General features: G+C 38.7%; 1 long non-coding RNA gene across 1 annotated transcript in view; it reads right to left on the bottom strand.

Annotated features, from left to right (window-relative positions):
* Positions 1-457: 457 nt before the first annotated feature.
* Positions 458-20387, bottom strand: part of LOC112586975 — a 95009-nt gene continuing 75079 nt past the window's right edge. Inside the window, exon 4 of the long non-coding RNA XR_006553522.1 lies at positions 458-1751. This is a non-coding gene — a long non-coding RNA (uncharacterized LOC112586975). The remainder of the gene's footprint in view (positions 1752-20387) is intronic.

Below are 20387 nucleotides of genomic sequence, written 5' to 3'. Positions count from 1 at the left end.
ATCAGTCCATTGTTCCATGTCTGGTTCTAACGGTTGCTTCTTGATCTGTGTGCAGATTTCTCAGGAGGCAGGTCAGGTGGTCTGGTATCCCCATCTCTTGAAGAATTTACCAGTTTGTTGTGATCCACTCAGCTCTCTGTATTGAGTGATAAGTAAGATGTGACGTTAGTGGTAAAGGTTCCACCTACCAGTGCAGGAGATGCAAGAGATACAGGTTCAATCCCTGGTTGGGGAGATCCTCTGGAGTAGGAATTGGCAACCCACTCCAGAATTCTTGCCTGGAAGATACCGTGGAAAGAGATGGCTGATCGGCTGGAGTCCAGAGGCATTGCAAAGAGTCGGACACGACTGAGCATACACACGAGATCATCTTCCGTATGCCTTTATATTTTGAATCATAGTTATTATACAATCATGTAAATTGGAAGATGTGACTGACAAGCTTTATTTTTTAAAATTACTTTATTAAGACATTGACATACAAAAATTTTACATATTTAATGCATAAAACTTGAAGAGTTTCATGTTATACACTGGTAAAACCATCACCACATTCTACGATATAAACATATCCATCACCTCCAAAAGTTTCCTACCATCTTCTTTATAATTATCATTATTATTTTTCTAGTAAGAACACTTAACATGAGATCTACTCACTTAGTAAATTATTGACTATAAAAAACAGTGTTAACTATAGTATCTGTGATGTACAAAGATCCCAAGAACTTATTCATCTTGCATATTTGAAACTTCCTGCCCTGTGACTAATATAGTTAGCTACTTTCCAATTTCAAAAGTGAATCTGTCTATACTCCAACTTCTCTAGCCAGAAAGGAAGGAAAACACCTGGACGTTGTGTGGAAGGAATAAGAAGTTTTGAACATGTAATTTAAAGCTCAAAAGGTAATAAGCATTAACCGATCAGAGCAGAATTCTTCTGTGACTTGTTACATGACATTTTCTTTTTTCTGTCTGCTCACAATATCTTTAGAAAGCATTGACAAACTTTGACAAAAATTATACACTATGAAATACTAATAATTGTCTATACTTGAACTTTGACCTACTTCTTTTTTTTTTTTTTTGACACCAAATAAAATGTGCCGAATGAGATTTCTCATTGGATTTCAATGAGACGTGATTTGTAATTATGTGATCACACTGGATGGAAATCTGTGCTTCATAGTCTCTACGATGCCAAATAAATTGTTTCTGTGTCAAATTGATTTGGTCTTTAAATGAGTGCTTTCAAGGGTTGTGAATGATTTTAAGATAATTGGGAAACTGCTAAAGTATATCTATATATTTTTAATAATTTTTAGTCACTCTGACATTTTGCAAAGAAGAAAAACACTGGTTAAAAAGATTTAAAAAATATTTCAAATTGTTATATCTTTAATTATTATAATGGGTTGAGTCTTTAGTTATACCTTAAAGGTTGACACAATTTTGAATGTTGGAATTTAATGAACCTTAAAGAACATCTTGGTCACTTTTTGTAATGCAAAAAAATTGATCTGGAAGCCAAGATTGTCTGTTCTCTGGCTAGAGTCATAGTACCAGTGATCTGCCAGAGTTCCACGTCTTGTGCTCTTTCTTCTAACCAAGGCACCACCTTTTCTGATTTCAGTACAAGATAAGATAATTAATGAATGCCATAGTATTCCAGAAAGTCTAGGATCTTCCTGATACTGTCATCCAGTGGCTGTCCTCAGTTCTTCTTGTTGACCAATACTTCTGATGGGAGCCTGGGAGAAGAAGAGACTTCATATTCACTATTAACACCAGAACTTTGACAGTATCCCTAAGTGATAATATGTTTGTGTGCATATATGGAAAACATTGATTTGTTTAACATGAAATTTAAAAATAGAGTAGAACCTCAAACAACATAGGAGTTAGGGGTACTAATCCCATAATGCAGTCAAAGATCCACATCTAACTTTTGACTCTCCCCAAGTAAAGGCAAAGAAGAGGGAAGATATACCCATTTGAATTCAGAGTTCCAAAGAATAGCAAGGAGAGATAAGAAAGCCTTCCTCAGTGATCAGTGCAAAGAAACAGAGGAAAGCAGTAGAATGGGAAAGACTAGAGATGTCTTCAAGGAAATTAGAGATACCAAGGGAACATTTCATGCAAAGATGAGCACAATCAAGGAAAGAAACAGTATGGACCTAACAGAAGCAGAAGAGATTAAGAAGAGGTTGTAAGAATACACAGAAGAACTATACAAAAAAGATCTTCATGACCCAGATAACCATGAGGGTGTAATCACCCACCTAGAGCCAGACATCCTGAAATGTGAAGTCAAGTGGGCCTTAGGAAGCATCACTGTGAACAAAGCTAGTGGAGGTGATGGAATTCCAGTTGAACTATTTCACATCCTAAAAGATGATGCTGTGAAAGTGCTGCACTCAATATACCAGCAAATTTGGAAAACTCAACAGTGGCCACAGGACTGGAAAAGTTGTGTTCATTCCAATCCCAAAGAATATTCAAACTACCGCACAATTGCACTCATCTCACACGCTAGCAAAGTAATGATGGAAATTCTCCAAGTTAGGCTTTAACAGTATGTGAACCGAGAACTTCCAGATGTTCAAGTTGGATTTAGAAAAGGCAGAGGAACCAGAGATCAAATTGCCAACATCCGTTGGATCATTGAAAAAGCAAGAGAGTTCCAGAAAAGCATCTACTTCTGCTTCATTGACTATGCCAAAACCTTTGACTGTGTGAATCAGAACAAATTGTGGAAAATTCTATAAGAGATGGAAATGCCAGACCACCTTACCTGCCTCCTGAGAAATCTGTATGCAGGTCAAGAAGCAACAATTAGAGCCAAGCATGGAAAAATGGACCGGTTCCAAATTGGGAAAGGAGTACGTCAAGGCTGTATATTGTCACCTTGCTTATTTAACTCATATGCAGAGTACATCAGGTGAAATGCCGGGCTGGATGATGCACAAGCTAGAATCAAGATTGCAGATGACACCACCCTTATAGCAGAAAGTGAAGAAGAACTAAAGAGCTTCTTGATGAAAGTGAAAGAGGAGAGTGAAAAAGCTGGCTTAAAACTCAACATTCAAAAGACTAAGACCAGGCAATCCAATCCCATCACTTCATGGCAAATAGATGGGAAAACAGTGGAAACAGTGACAGATTTTATTTTCTTGGGCTTCAAAATAACTGCAGATGGTTACTGTGGCCATGAAATGAAAAGATGCTTCCTTTTTGGAAGTAAAGCTATGACAAAACTTGAGAGCATATTGAAAAGCAGAGACATTACTTTACCAGCAAATGTCTGGCTAATCAAAACTATGGTTTTTCTAGTAGTCATGTACAGATGTGGGAGCTGGACCATAAAGAAAGCTGAACACTGAAGAATTATTGCTTTTGAACTGTGGTGTTGGAGAAGACTCTTGAGAGTTCCTTGGCCTGCAAGGAGATTAAACCAGTCCATCCTAAAGGAAATCAGTCCTGAATATTCATTGGAAGGACTGATGCTGAAGCTGAAAGTCCAATACTTTGGCCACCTGATGAGAAGAACTGACTCATTGGACCCTGATGCTGGGAAAGATTGAAGACAGGAGGAGAGGATGACAGAAAATGAGATGGTTGGATGGCATCAATGCCTTGATGGACTTGAGTTTGAGCAAGCTCTGGGAGTTGGTGAAAGCCTGGTATGCTGCAGTCCATGGGGTCACAAAGTCACATCAAAGTGACTGAACTGAACTGAAGTCTTAACTACTAATGGCCTACTGATGACTGGAAGCCTTACTGATAACGTAAATAGTTAACACATTTTATATATTTGTTGGTGTTGTTGTTCAGTCGTTAAGTTGTGTCTGACTCTCTGTGATGCCATGAACTGTAGCATGCCTGGCTTCCCTGTCCATCATTGTCTCCTGGAGTTTGCTCAAACTCATGTTATTCATGTATATGCTGTGCAGCCCATGGGGCCATAAAGAGTTGGACATGACTTAGCTACTGAGCAGCAATATATATTATAAGCTGTATTCTTAGAATAAAGTTACCTAGAGAAAAGAAAATGTTGTTAAGAAAGATGTAAGTCAGGGAAAGTATATTTACAGCACTGCATTGTATTTTTTGATGCCATAGGTTTACACTGTCTGTTTAAAAGATGAATTGTCTGTCAGTACTTATATCAATATTTTCTTATATGATACAAAACACTGTAGATGTCATATGTATTACCAACACTAGATAATACAATTGAAAAGATGCTGTAAAAAAGAAATTCAGATTTATTTACAGGTATAATCATTCATGCATGACAATGAAGATGCAGCAACATGATGGTTTTATTGTAGCATACTATAATCCATACAATTACTTCACTCCAGCCTAGGCTATACACTAAAGAATGAATGGTTATAACATTTTATGGCTTAGCGTATTACAGTCATATTCACAACACAGCATTGGAAACAACGGCACAGGGGGTCTTCCCAACCCAGGGGTCGAACCCAGGTCTCCTGCATTGCAGGCGGATTCTTTACCAGCTGAGCCACAAGCGAAACCCAAAAAATACCCCTACCTTTGATGAAAGGAAGATACGTATTTTCTCCAATTAGAAGTGAAGAGGCATAGCATACGGTAATATAACTCTTTGAAAGCAAAATTATAAAATAGTAAGAAAGCCAGCACATTGTTAATTTCATATTAAATATCACTTGTTTTATGCCATGCAAGGATAGACTAGTATGTACATATATTTTATGCATTTATGACATATCTAATTTTTCCTTAATTTTTGATATCTCTAGGCGATCTGGCTTATCTGTGAGTTTTTTCTATTTAGCATGTCTCCAAAAATTGTTCCAGTATTGTCATTCAAAACAATCCTATGTAAGTGGATCCAGCTAGTTCAAATTCATGTTCTTCAAAAGTCAACTGCATATCACCATTCTGTAACCATGTTTTAATAGTTCGCTCCTTGAACTACTCAAGAATAAGCTGAGGTCACTCAACTCTGCAAGGTTCTGTTAATACTTGTGACTCGAAGAATCCATGTTCTCCCTCTTTCCTTTATAATTATTGGATAAAATATCAGTTTTTTTTCCAGCCAAAATGTGTGATGGAATCTTGGCTGCATCTAAACCATTCAAATTCCACAAATTCTCCAAGAAAGTTTTTCTTGATTTCCAGAGATAGGAATCACCCCGTGATCTTTTCAGCAATCATGACACTAAAACTTTATGTTTTAGTTTTCTGTTTTTGTGTCTTATCCCACCTGACAGATGGCAAGGTCTTTGATGGCAGAGCCAGGGTCACTCAAGTTTGCATTCTTTACCACAGAAGTGGCGGGTGATGGTAAAGTGTCTGCCCTCCTTGGTAAATGATGTATTTAATCTAATCCCTTGTATTATGGGTCTGCTCCTTGAAAGAAAAGCTATGACCAACCTAGACAGCATATTAAAAAGCAGAGACATCATTTTCCTGACAAAGGTCTGAATAGTAAAAGCTATGGTTTTTCCAGTAGTCATATGTGGATGTGAGAGCTGGACCATAAAGAAGTCTGGGCACTGAAGAATTGATGCTTTGAACTGTGGTGTTGGAGAAGAGTCTTGAGAGTCCTTTGGACAGCAAGGAGATCAAATCAGTCAATCCTAAAGGAAATCGACCCTGAATATTCCCTGGAAGGACTGATGCCAAAGCTCAGCCTCCAATACTTTGGCCACCTGATGCCAAGAGCTGACTCATTGGAAAAGATCTTAATGCTGGGAAAGATTGAGGACAGGAAGAGAAGAGGGTGACAGAGGATAAGATGGTGGGATGGCATCACCAACTCAATGGACATGAGTTTGAGCAAACTCTGAAAGACAGTGAAGGACAGGGAAGCCTGGTGTGCTGCAGACCATGGGGTGGCAAAGAGTTGGACATGACTTTGTGACCAAACAATAGCAAAATTTGTATCTTGAAACCCTAAACCCCAGTGATGGTTTTTGGAGAGTGAGATCTATCAGAGGTAATTAGGTCATGAGAGTGGAGTCCTCATGGACAGGATTAGTCCATTAGGTCTTTATGAGAAAATAAACAGAGAGCTCACTCTTTTTTTACCCTATGCCATGTGAGGATACAAGAAGAAGATAACTATCTGCAAACCAGAAAGTAGCTCTCACCAGACACAGGATCTGCTGGCATCTTGATATTGGACTTCCCAGCCTCCAGATCTATGAGAAATAACTTGTTGTCTAATCCACCTTCTGTATAGTAATTTGTTGCCCAACCTGAACTGTCACCCATAATTGGCATACAGAGCAGAGTAGGGAGAGGCTAGGGAATAGAGATTGGGGCTTGGTTTTGTATGGCTAAGAGATCTGGGTTTTAATCCATAGATAATGAGGATCATTAAGAACTGCTGGCTAAAGAGGAAAGTCATGAGTAGAATATGACCCTGGAGACTTAACCTGATCCATTCTTGTTTGGAAGATTGGAGGGAGACCTTTGCAACATTTAGGACAACTGGAAATATTGGATTGACCTTGTTAGTAAGAGAAAGAGGGGTAAAACCTGGAGTTATGACAAGAGTAGTATTGACTTGGAATTGGCTTGGAATTGACTGGATCACAGAACTACATTAAAAATGACCTTATAGGTCAGACTGCCCAGCCATGTCCTGCCCCTGAATCTCCCTAGAATCTAGGTAGCAGATGGGGAACCAAGATTTGATGTCCTAATGCCAGTCTCACCTCCTCCTAATGGATCTGTCATCATCTCTGGACAATCTAAATCTTCCCTGGAGTAAGCCAAAAATCTTCCTCATGTCCCATCCATGGGTTCTGTTTGATGCCCTCTGGGATAGTGCTACTATCACATGGTAATGCTTTAAATATTTGAAGATGGCAATCCTGTTTGTTCATAGTAAACCTGCTCTTTCTAGCTCCCAGTTCAGCCCTTCACACTGCTACCTAGCCGGATGTTTCCTTGCCATCACAGTGGTTTTCCCTTGAATGGCCTCCAGGTTCTGTTTCATATAAGGTGCAACATCGAGACTCATTTTAGCCATATCCTTGAGAAGGTACCTAAGCTATAAACTCATGAGAAATGAGAGGGAAAAAAGCAAGTAGCACAGTCATATCAAGAGAGGGAGTTTGCTGAGACTCATGTCCATTGAGCTGGTGATGCTATCCAACCATACACATGCTAATTAAACAGCAAAAATATATATTTTTTACAAGAGATGTGCTTTAAACAAAGACAATAGATAGGTTAAAACAAACAGGGTTGACAAGCTAAAACATGCAAATATTAATCACAAGAAAACAGAAGTGGTTACATTAATATCAACCAAATAGTTTTAAGATAACTAGTATTCCCAGAGGTATAGAGAATATTTTACTATGGTGAAATTGTCAAGAAGACATAATAATCCTAAATGTATATTTGCTTTATGACAAAATATCACAATTCAGGAAGCAAAATTTCAGAAAGAAAAGCAGAAATAAAGCCACAAGTATAGTTGGAGATCTTAGCACTACTCTCTCAGGAATTTATGAAACTATGTGAAAATCAGTAACTTTGTAAGATTTGAGCAACAGTATCAACCAAATTTACACAATTTACATTTACAGAATGACCAGCCAACAACCACAGAAAGGTATTCTTATATAGGACCAATAAAAAAACAAATTTTGCATCATAAACTGAGTCTCAGTAGATTTCAAAGAACTGAAATTATACAGAGTATGCTTTCTGATAACTTCAGAATTAAATTAGATATCATTAATTAAAAAGATATTTGCGAAATTGTCACATATTTAGAAATTAGACAACACATTAACAAATCATTCATGAGTTAAATTTGGGAATTGGGAATATATTGTGAACTAAATAATATTGAAAACACAGCATATCAAAGTGTATGGATACAGCTATAGTAGTACTTAGGGGGAAATTTATGGCTTTAAGTATTTATATAAGGAAAGCAAAAAAAAGACAAAATTAATGAAATTGGCTTCCATCATAAGAAACCAGGAAAAGAAGAGCAAATTGAAGTCAAATGAAGTAGGAGAAAGGCATAATAAAGATAAGAATAGATATAAATTAGAGAGAAAATTTATTTTAAAAATAGCTAAAATAAATATAATTTAAATGTGTTTCTTTGAAAAGATTAAAAAATTGATAAACCCTTAAATAGAAGTATCAAGAAAATGAAGAACAGAAATTACTATGTATGGAATAAAAGATAAAACAACAGTATAGATTTTTTGGACAATAGAAATAAAAATAAGGAAATATTAGGAAAAATTTTTGTACCAATACATTAAACAAATTAGGAGAAAGTTGAAAAATTCTTTAAAAATATAAATTATCAAAATGTACCCCAGAAAAAATAGAAATTCAGGGAATGGAGGACAAAATTTAAATTTTCATCTCAATAGGTGAAGAAAAAACATTTTGCAACTAAGAATAAAAACATTTTCATCTCAATAGGTGAAGACAAAACATTTGATAAATAAAAGAATAGAACAAAATTTTCTCAGACCGATAAAGATCATCTCCAAAATCTATAACCCACATAATACTTATTGATAAAGAGGACCAGAGAATTGATTCTTTTGAGCTGTGGTATTGGAGAAGACTCCTGAGAGTCCCTTAGACTGCAAAGAGATCCAACCAGTCCATCCTAAAGGAGATCAGTGCTGGGTGTTCATTGGAAGGACTGATGCTGAAGCTGAAACTCCAATACTTCGTCCACCTGATGCGAAGAACCGACTCATTTGAAAAGACCCTGATGCTGGGAAAGACTGAAGGTGGGAGGAGAAGGGGATGACAGAGGATGAGATGGTTGGATGGCATTACCAATGTGATGGGCATGACTTTGAGTAAGTTCCGGGAGTTGGTGACTGACAGGGAGGCCTGGCGTGCTGCAGTCCATGGGGTCACAAAGAGTCAGACATGACTGAGTGACTGAACTGAACTGAAAGAATAAATACTTTTCCTCTTAAGACTGAAAATGAAGAAATTATGTTCACTCTTACCATTATTTTTTTCAAATAAACTTTGTCCTGAAACAACTTTCTACCTTATATCATAGAGCTAGAAAAGAAAATGTTAGGCTGTATTCACAGATAATGTGATTATGTAGTAGAAGATACTACACAAACTATAATCCAACTACTAAAACCAAAAATAATTTAGTAAGGTTATGGGTTATGAGGTCAATATTAACAAAAAATTCCATTGTATTTCTACAGAGTAGCCACAATAAGTTAAAAATACAATTAACCTATATCACTTGTAATGACATAAATATCCATGGAAGATCCCTACATTGAATACTCAAAAGGTTGCTCAAGGAAATTAAAGAAGACCTAAGGAAGGAATGATTCTAAAGCTGAAACTCCAGTACTTTGGCCACCTCATGCAAAGAGTTGACTCGTTGGAAAATTCTCTGATGCTGGGAGGGACTGGGGGCAGGAGGAGAAGGGGACGACAGAGGATGAAATGGCTGGATGGCATCACTGACTCAATGGACGTGAGTCTGAGTGAACTCCAGGAGTTGGTGATGGACAGGGAGGCCTGGTGTGCTGCGATTTATGGGGTTGCAAACAGTCGGACACGACTGAGCCGACTGAACTGAACTGAACTGAAAGTGAAATAGATAGATGTGTGACTCAATTTGTTACAATGTCTATTCTCCCCCAAATGACCTATAGATTCAATGCAACCCCAATTAAAAATTTCACCAGTCCTTCTTATAGAACTTTCAAGGTGATTTAAAAATTCATATGGTATTAGTTGTTTGCTAGTTGCTTCATTTGCTATTATTTTCTCCCATTCTGAAGGCTGTCTTTTCACCTTGCTTATAGTTTCCTTTGTTGTGCAGAAGCTTTTAAGTTTAATTAGGTCCCATTTGTTTATTTTTGCTTTTATTTCCAATATTCTGGGAGATGGGTCATAGAGGATCCTGCTGTGATGTATGTCGGAGAGTGTTTTGCCTATGTTCTCCTCTAGGAGTTTTATAGTTTCTGGTCTTACATTTAGATCTTTAATCCATTTTGAGTTTACTTTTGTGTATGGTGTTAGAAAACGCTCTAGTTTCATTCTTTTACAAGTGGTTGACCAGATTTCCCAGCACCATTTGTTAAAGAGATTGTCTTTAATTCAAAAAATATACAAGTAACTCCTACAGCTCAATTCCAGAAAAATAAATGACCCAATCAAAAAATGGGCCAAAGAACTAAATAGACATTTCTCCAACCAAGACATACAGATGGCTAACAAACACATGAAAAGATGCTCAACATCACTCATTATCAGAGAAATGCAAATCAAAACCACTATGAGGTACCATTTCATGCCAGTCAGAATGCCTGTGATCCAAAATTCTACAAGCAATAAATGCTGGAGAGGGTGTGGAGAAAAGGGAACCCTCTTACACTGTTGGTAGGAATGCAAACTAGTATAGCCACTATGGAGAACAGTGTGGAGATTCCTTAAAAAACTGGAAATAGAACTGCCATATGATCCAGCAATCCCACTGCTGGGCATACACACTGAGGAAACCAGAAGGGAAAGAGACATATGTACCCCAATGTTCATCGCAGCACTGTTTATAATAGCCAAGACATGGAAGCAACCTAGATGTCCATCAACAGATGAATGGATAAGAAAGCAGTGGTACATATACACAATGGAGTATTACTCAGCCATTAAAAAGAATACATTTGCATCAGTTCTAATGAGGTGGATGAAACTGGAGCCTATTATACAGAGTGAAGTTAGCCAGAAAGAAAAACACCAATACAGTATACTAACACATATATATGAAATTTAGAAAGATGGTAACAATAACCCTGTATACGAGACAGCAAAAGAGACACTGATGTATAGAACAGTCTTTTGGACTCTGTGGGTGAGGGAAAGGGTGGGATGATTTGGGAGAATGGCATTGAAATATGTATAATATCATATATGAAGCGAGTCGCCAGTCCAGGTTCGATGCACGATACTGGATGCTTGGGGCTGGTGCACTGGGATGACCCAGAGGGATGGTATGGGGAGGGAGGAGGGTTCAGGATGGGGAACACATGTATACCTGTGGCGGATTCATTTTGATATATGGCAAAACCAATACAAAATTGTAAAGTTAAAAAATAAAATAAAATTAAAAAAAAATTCATATGGTAATGGAAAGGATATAGAATACTCAACAATCTAGAAAAAAAACACATACATGTTCTTCAACAACTTGCATTTTCTCTATTTTAAAATATATCTCACAAGTTGTATGTAAAATGTATAAGGTAAAAAACAGTATTTTCAAATATTTATAGCGTATATTGCCATATATCTCTATGAGCAGTAAATACTTAATCCATGATAGGGATCAGCTTTGAGGAATGTGTTAGTTTGATAGTGCTGCCCTAACAAAATTCCACATACCAGGTGGCTTAAACCACACAGAATTATTGTGTCATAGCTCTGGAGGTCAGAAGTCCTTACTCTAGTATGACCTCATCTTAACTAATTATATTTGCAATGGCTTTATTTCACAATAAGATCACTTTCTGAGGCCTGGGGATTAGAACTTTGACATATGAATTTGGAGGGGACACAATTCAACTCAAAACAGGGAGGCATCTGGCAACAGTAAATGTGGGATCTTGTGTATCTGTAATGATATTTAAAAAGATTTGAGGCAAATATGATAGAACTATACAAACTGATTGGAAAAGGAAATGGCAACCCACTCCAGTATTCTTGCCTGGAGAATCCCATGGAACCTGGCAGTCTATGGGGTCACAAGAGTTGGACACAACTGAGCAACTGAGGACACATACAAATTGATAGAGTTGAAAGTCAGATATAACATTTTGTAATTTTGACTGATCAATGGTATAATTTCACACTTTCAAAAGGTCTTTAAAATACTAAGAGGCGCCTTACTTGGTTCTGGCACTGTGTGGCACGTTGGACAATGTTGACATCAATGACAAAACTCTTCAAGGAAGATTCCTTGAAGAAACAGGGCTAGGAAGAGTGAGTGAGAAGCCTAATGTCCCTGTTCACATATGAATCGCCCCTAGGTGGAAAGTGAAAGTGGTCTTCTCTGGTGGCTCAGATGGTAAACAAACTCTCTGCAGTACAGGAGATCCAGGTCCAATCCCGAGGTTGAGAAGATCCCCTGGAGAAGGGAATGGCTACCCACTCCAGTATTCCTTCCTGGAGAATTCCGTGGACAGAAGAGCCTGAGGGACTACTATCCCTGGGGTCCATCCTCAGGTGGAAAGGAACACCAGATTTGAGTTGAATTCCTCCAAGAGCTTGAAGCAGTACCAAGCAGGGGAAGCCTTCATGACAGTAGATTTCAGCTCATTATAAGAAAATACTTGCTGACTTATCCAAGCTTTCCAAAAGAGTTTCAACTCTTCATAAATGAAATGTGTCTTTATGAGTCAGTGAATCCCACACACTAAGGATGACAAATAAAAGCAAAGTGATCCCTTAGTGAGGAAGTTATATGTGAATTTATATACTGCCCAACCAGCCTAAAGTTCCTTTCCAATCTGAAACGCTGCATTTGCTCCAGACTTCTGATTCCCAATCTCATAAAATTATGGCAGAAAAATGAGAAGGTAGTTGTTCTGACTTTCTCTGTTGTAGAAGAACCCATGCTGCCTCCTCTTTAGGCCCTTAAAACTGTCAACCTAAGGACTGATTCTTGAATCATATTAGAATTATCACTTTGCAGAACTGACCTTGTCTGCCTTTTTAAAAATTAAAACTTGTATCCTTTATCAGTCTCAGATTCCTCCCCCTTGCCCAAACACACACATCATTTCCTGTTTTCTTTAGAGATTGGTAATGATTCAGTGGTCATGCCTGCCAAATGTCCCAGTCCTGAAATTGGAATTCGAAGGATAACAAAGTCAAGAAGTGGTATAACATAATGGTGAACTTGACTTTCAGAGTCCATGGTATACAAATCTGGGCTCAGCTATTTAGCTAAGTGCTTTGAGCCTCCTGGAGAGTGTCAGTTACTGCATCTGTAAACCTATCTTTCTAATTTAGAGAGTGGTTGCGGGGATAAAATGAGAATGCATACAACACACAGGAAGTACCCAGTGAATGTCTACTATTCCCATCACTATCAGGCATCAGTTTTAACACAGCACAACATTTTTTCAGGCCAAAGTGAATTTTCCACAGAGGAGATAGATGATGGACGTCAAATAGGACCTGGGGTGGTTTCAATTTACTTCCGTTGCCTGCAACATACATTGGCTTCTCAGTGCAGTATAGCAGTAAAATTCACCCCTTATTGTCCTTGGGGCTTTTAAAACGACTTGGTTTCTTGGACTTCAGAATTCTCAATAATCTTATTACAAGCTGGTGCTATTGGTTCTGAGTCCCTCGTTCCTTCTGTTGACCATGTCTTGGAGTAGCTCCAGCTCACCAGATGACCTCCTGGACAGTCCTTGTCACCCTTGTAGACACTGGTCTTCAATTTTCCTAATCAAAGATATCCCAAGTTTAGCATCAGAACTTCATTTTTAGGAGTATTTTTCTTCTTGAAGGGCTTCCCTGATGGCTCAGACCATAAAAGATTTTTTTCCTCCCTGAAATAGCACCTTTTCCTTTATATAAAACTCCTAGGATAGCCTTTGAAACATGGTAGATGTCAAGTGAAACTTCTGTTTTCCTTAATTCTTCTGCAGCCATTAAAACCTCAAAAATCACATTTTCTTTGGGATTTCCTTTCTTCATATTCCAACTGTCTGCTTAGATTCAGGGGAACAGTTCTCTGTGTCTCTCTGAGAGGTGAAATTAACTTTGAGAGTAAATGAGAGGGAGCTGAGATGGCCCTCCATTTCATAGCCTGGGAATTGTTAATGGTTTTCACAGAATCAGGAGAGAGTGGAATAGGCTTTGTGGGATGGGAAGGAAAGGATACTTGGATTTTAATGTGTGAGATTTAATGTGTTTGTGATATACACTGATGTATCAGGAACTGTTCAGCAGATAATTTATGGGAGAGGCTGATACTGGCCTCCACATTTGGGAGTGACTCATGGGCATAACAGCGATGATGTGAGTCCTGGTCATGGGGAAATCACAAGGGAGAGTGGTGTAGGAAGGGTGGGAGTCAGCTGACAGCTGAGTCCTGAAGACCATCTACATCCTAGGGGAGGAGTTGGATCCACCCAAGACAGAAGAGAAATCATCAGAGATAAGAGCAGGAATAGATGAGTTATGGGAAAGAAGAAAGAACAACACCGAAACAATTTAAACCATTTTGAAACAGATGGTGCGGAGAAGTTAAAGTAGATGAAAATTGTTATTTTGCCCCTGAACATGAAAACAATAGAAACACACAACATTCAGCACAATATCCAGCATCCCTGATCACTCAAGATGAGACCACTATGGCATTAAGGACTATGTTACTGAATCATTGCAACAACTTATTGTATTATTGTAATAAATACCAATAAAACATTGATATTCATTATAATTGTATTTTAAGATGAAGAAAGATAAGTAGGTAGGATAAACAAATTCAACATCATTAACCTTTGGAAGAATTGGAGTTCCAACTCTTGGTATCTGAGTCTAAAGTATGAGTTCCTTAACATCTAATTTCTACAGAAAACTCATCTCTAGGATAAAGCTGAAGAACAGATTATAAAGGGCAAGGAACATTTGGGTAGAGAGGAAGTAATGGCAGGAGGTGACAAGTGCAGTTTTAAGAATTTGGCAGGGATGAGAAGGGGAGAAAAATAACAAAAATATGGTGAAGAAGAGTTCAGGCTTTTACATTTTTTTCTGAGACTGAGGAATATGGGATATAAGTTAAGAGATGGACTCAACACACATTAAGAGAGAAGCAAGATTTTGTAACTTCATCCAGAAAGTTATGGTAAAATGAAACTGGGTGTTACTAAAGTGGGTACAGCAACAGGTTAAAAACGCAAATATAAACCTCAAAGTCACCATCAGGAAGGTTAGTCAAGGAAAAGTGTCTTGAGCACAGTGAAGGATGAAGACTAGATAGGGAGGGAAGAGAAGATGAGATGCATTTCAAAAGGGAACAATATGCTGGAAGGATGAGCCAAGAGAGATTAAGCAGTGACTTCAGTTAAGGGAGGCTGAATGGAAGGCGTGCTGCACTGCGGAACCCAACTCCTGATAGGAAAAGAAGCAGTAACCCTTGTCCAGCATCTTTTTTTTGGGTAAAGTTTCTGCAGAAAACCATGTCATCAGGTATGACATCCTAGATTTGCCATTCCGTAGTGTAATCTATGCAGGAAGGAGGGAGTTGGAAAGTGTATCTTTGCGATGTATTTATTGGACATTTTGCCAACTATCAGGTGCCTGGATTTGAGATTAACTTGGTGGTATGTTATGGAATTGCACAGGTCAAACCAATTTCAATTTCAAATATTAACATAACCAGAAGTTCCTTGTGTCTTAATTAGAGGTCATCAACTCCCTTGTAAAGTGGTCCCTGTCAAGACTGCCTGTGGGTAATTTGGGGAGTTCAGTGAAGCTTAAAATGAAGGATTTGATAGTCAGTGGGTTTTATTTTAATTTTTTAGTCATATTGTTTTGCTCTTCTGCAAATAATGGGTAGCCCAGACTCCAATTAGAGCAATATTCAAATAATTTTAGATTTGCATATTTGAATTGGCCGTCTTTGGGAAGGAGAGGCTAGGCCATGCAGTCCTCCAATTATTTAGAGCAATTAGAGGAGATGATCAGACACTTCTGAGGTCTCATTAGCAGGCCTGTTGCCTGCACCGACATCTCCGAAGATCATAGCGGCGACTGGCCTGGCCGCCCACAGTTCCTTAGGGTTCTACAGACAGTGACTCTCTCTGAGTTAAACAAAGCTAGCTATTTTCACAGCCTATTTCCACTTCTGCTCTGAAAAGTCACTCATTACTGCTGTTTCTCTAGAACATACATTGTAAATACCAATGTCTTTTTCTACTTACAAGCTCTCTAATTTTTGTTTTAGATCTAAATCCCTCATCATCTTGGTACTTAATACCAGACCACAGCAATTTCCCAGCAAAAAAATCTGGTGTTTAGACAACTAACTTTTGGAAAATGAGGTGTCCAAGCATTCTAAATTTTGGTGTATCCAAGTGTAATCACCTTTACACTACTGATCAGCACCTTAAAAACGAGCAGAGTTCTAGCAGTACAATTCCTCCAATTGGCAGAGGCATGGTCTTAGCAATTTGTTTATTACTGCACTTGGTATCACAGTTTCCCAATTAGGGATTTCCTTTGGAATGATACTCAGGCTCCCCATTCTGGTATAACCTTGAAGCCACCCTCAAAATCAGGGAGAAAAATGAGAGTGGTGGTTTCCCTTTCTTGGGATGTCCCTTCACCAAGCAGAAGCCTGCCTCTCTCTCCTGTAATCCCAGATTTAAGGACCTGCCTGCATTCAAACATCCAGATTTTAAGTTACAGCAAAAATAACTGCTTTCAACATTTTCTAGATTACATGTTAATGTCTGTAGTGAACATAGATCGAGTGGAAAGAAAATGGAGTTTCAATTAGGATACACAGCATCACTGACCCACTAATATTGGGCCCATGATGTGTCTTATCTCTACTCTTAGTCTTCTTATCTACAAAAATGGCAGTAACAATATGTAATACCTGCCCTTCCTACCACATTCAGGTACTCTAAGATCCAAATGAGAGGATGCTTATAAAGCAGTCTTGGAAATACTGAATTGGTCACTTGCTTTGTCTCTCGTGGACTTCCCTGGTGGCTCAGACGGTAAAGTGTCTGCCTACAATGTGGGAGACTGGGGTTCAATCCCTGGATCAGAAAGATCTCCTGGAGAAAGACATGGCAACCCACTCCAGTATTCTTGCCTGGAAAATTCCATGGACAGAGGAGCCTGGTAGGCTATAGTCCATGGGGTTGCAAAGAGTTGGAAATGACAGAGCAACTTCACTTTCACTTTTCTCTCTCGTGTCTGCAGAGAATTCTTGATCTGTTTCCAAAACTGTGCAGCAGGTGGAAGTGGTGGGGGTGGGGGTGGGGATTGGCACCAGTGCTTAGTCGTTCAGAACATGGGCCAGCCTGCCTGGGTTTGAATCCTTACATCACCCCTTACTAGCTGTGTGACCTTGGGATGGCTTTTAACCCCTCTGCTCCTGTTTCTCTTCATTCAATTCAATTCAGTTGCTCAGTCATTTCCAACTCTTTGCAACCACATGGACTGCAGCACACCAGGCTTCCCTGTCCATCATCAACTCCTGGAGCTTGACTCTCAGAGCTTGCTCAAACTCATGTCCATTGAGTCGATGATGCCATCCAGCCATCTCATCCTCTGTTGTCTCCTTCTCTTCTTGTTTCAATCATTCCCAGCATCAGGGTCTTTTCAAATAGCCAAAGTATTGGAGCTTCAGCTTCAGTATCTGTCCTTCCAATGAATATTTAGGGCTGATTTCCTTTAGCATTGACCAGTTTGATCTTGCAGTCCAAGGCACTCTCAAGAGTCTTCTCCAACACCACAGTTCAAAAGCATCAGTTCTTCAGTGCTCAGCTTTTTTTTTAATAGTCCAACTCTCACATCCATACATGACTACTGGAAAAACCATAACTTTGACTAGATGGACCTTTGTCAGCAAAGTAATGTCTCTGCTTTTTTTTTTCTCTTCATTAGCATTGGAGTAATAATAGGATCTATATCATGCGGTTTCATGTGGTTTTAAAGGATAAGAGAAACAAAGCAATGTCTACCATGTTAATGCAACATGAATATCAATTGAACTTTAAAAGATTACCTTTTTTGAGAGGCTTGAAAAAATTAAGATTGGGGATCTGGTGTTGATGTTGGCTTGTCCAAGTTTTTGCAGTTACCAACCTTTTAAACTTACTGTGTTTTGATTATGCCATATTTTTGTGCTCACAGTTTTATTTTAAGCCAGAGGCTTGGGCCTGTCTCTTGATGTATTAAACCCAGACCAGTCTGTCACACAAGGTCATTTAAGCGCAATTCTTGAGCAAACTGGGGAGGGTCTCTCCGAGCATCCATTTAAGATAACTTTGGGAGTTAGGAAGAAAAAGAATGACAAAGATTCCTGAGCATACAAGCCGCCTTACAAATGTCTCTATGCTTCCATGAAGCTGGGTTTATTCCAATTACATATATATATAATATATACATAAGCCAGTTGTATATATGTACTCAAAAGAGTATAATTGAATAATGCTTGAGAAAAGTTTTACTAATATTATAGCACCAAAGTAATCATCCATATATTTTAAATGACAAATAATGTTTTTTTTATAGTTGTGTCTCAAATATAAGACTAAAATAGTATTCATTGTTTATCAGAAATTCATTGATTAACTGGCCATTCTGTATTTTTATTTGCTAAATCCAGCAACACTTGAAAATAGGTTTACCTCCAAAGCTTTGAGGATCAAAGCAAGCTCAGCATTCTTAACACATAATATATTTAATCAACCTCTTGAAGTAAACAGAAAACCATTTCCTAGTTATTTAATGATTTTGGGGCTTAGCCATCCTTAATTTTCACATATTAAGAATAAACATTCAGTCAAACATTTCTCCACTTGTGTTGGTTTTAGTTAGATTCTATCTAGTCTTTCAGTCCTTTAAGAATGCCTAGAGTTTCATTTCTACATTTTGTTGTGGCTGTGTAGTGAATTTTAAAATTTAGCCTTTTTTGTTAATTAAAAAAATAGTTAAACATTCAACTTTCAAAGACATGGCCTTTTATCATTACTGTTTTGTTTTGTTTTTTTGTTTTTGTTTTTTTTTTTGTTTATCTGTCTCCAGTTATTCCCCTGTCTTGCCATCATTTTCTTCCAGAAAAAAAGGGACTTCCAAAACTCATCCCTGCATCCTGGTGCCAAAGATAGCCCCCACTTTTGTGGATTTCCGTGAGAACACAGCATTTGGAGTCAAATATACAATTCAATCCTTTTCTCTCTTTCTGTTCCTGAAAGCACTGTTTATTTAAATTACTGAAAGATCTCCCTTTGTTAGTTAATAGCTTCTATCCTCCCTATTCCTTCCAAAGTGCCATAATTCAGCTCATCACATCACTCAGTTCAGTTCAGTTCAGTTCACTTGCTCAGTCATGTCCAACTCTTTGCGATCCCATGAATCGCAGCACACCAGGCTTCCCTGTCCATCACCAACTCCCAGAGTTTACCCAAACTCATGTCCATTGAGTCAGTGACGCCATCCAGCCATCTCATCCTCTGTCATCCCCTTCTCCTCCTGCCCCCAATCCCTCCCAGCATCAGAGTCTTTTCCAATGAGTCAACCTTTCGCATGAGGTGGCCAAAGTATTGGAGTTTCAGCTTTAGCATCAGTCCTTCCAATGAACACCCAGGACTGATCTCCTTCAGAATGGACTGGTTGGATCTCCTTGCAGTCCAACGGAATCTCAAGAGTCTTCTGCAACACCACAGTTCAAAAGCATCAATTCTTTGGCGCTCAGCTTTCTTCACAGTCCAACTCTCACATCCATACATGACCACTGGAAAAACCATAGCCTTGACTAGACGGACCTTTGTTGGCAAAGTAGTGTCTCTGTTTTTCAATATGCTATCCAGGTTAGTCATAACTTTCCTTCCAAGGAGTGCTGAGAGCCAGCGTGAGGAATTCCGCCCGTGGCAAAGGTCATGAGGAAGGAGGCTCGGCATATGCAAAGGCGGGATCGAGCCTCAGGAGTCCCCTGGAAATTCTCGAGCATCTACCCACAAAACCAGAGTCTGCCTACTTTACTGCTTTGTGCTCTCACCTACACCTCTGACTTTACAGGGGGCTGTCCCCCACCACCATCTCTCTCCTGAATAGGTTCTTCCGGCCACATGTGATTGTTCAGAGCCTCCCAACCGTGAGAGGCATGAGATGTTCTAAACTGTCTAAATACAGAGTCCTTTGAGCAGTTAAAAGATTGATTGGAAATTGTATTGGTGAAGGGTTTTTCACTTGTTGGGCCAATGTTTGCTGCTAAGTTTCTATATCCCTTACCTGCTGTGTCCCTGGCAGTTTATTAATATAATTGGTGTAAGCAGTAGCTTTAATGTTTGTAACCTTGGACCCTTGAGTTAATTCTTTTTCTTGTTATAGCCCACCACACCTTTGCCCTGTAGGAATGCAACTTTATCTAATGCTTTTGGAGGGTGGCGCCTGACTAATCACCTTTAGAGAAAAAGAAGTTCTCTGAAGAAAGGGTCTTAAAATGTTAACAGGCCTCCGGGCCAGAAGATGATGCAAATCACCTAAACTTTTGCATATGATAAGTTTGCAGGAAGAAAGCCTGGCTTACTGCATGACTCTACCCCTTCCCCCATTATCCTCTATGCATAACTTAAGGTATAAAAACTACTTTGGAAAAT

This window comes from Bubalus bubalis, chromosome 1 (genome assembly GCF_019923935.1).
Source record: "Bubalus bubalis isolate 160015118507 breed Murrah chromosome 1, NDDB_SH_1, whole genome shotgun sequence".
Taxonomy (NCBI): Eukaryota; Metazoa; Chordata; class Mammalia; order Artiodactyla; family Bovidae; genus Bubalus; species Bubalus bubalis.
Note: the sequence above shows the minus strand (reverse complement) of the source record. Positions and strands in the feature narration are given on the sequence as shown.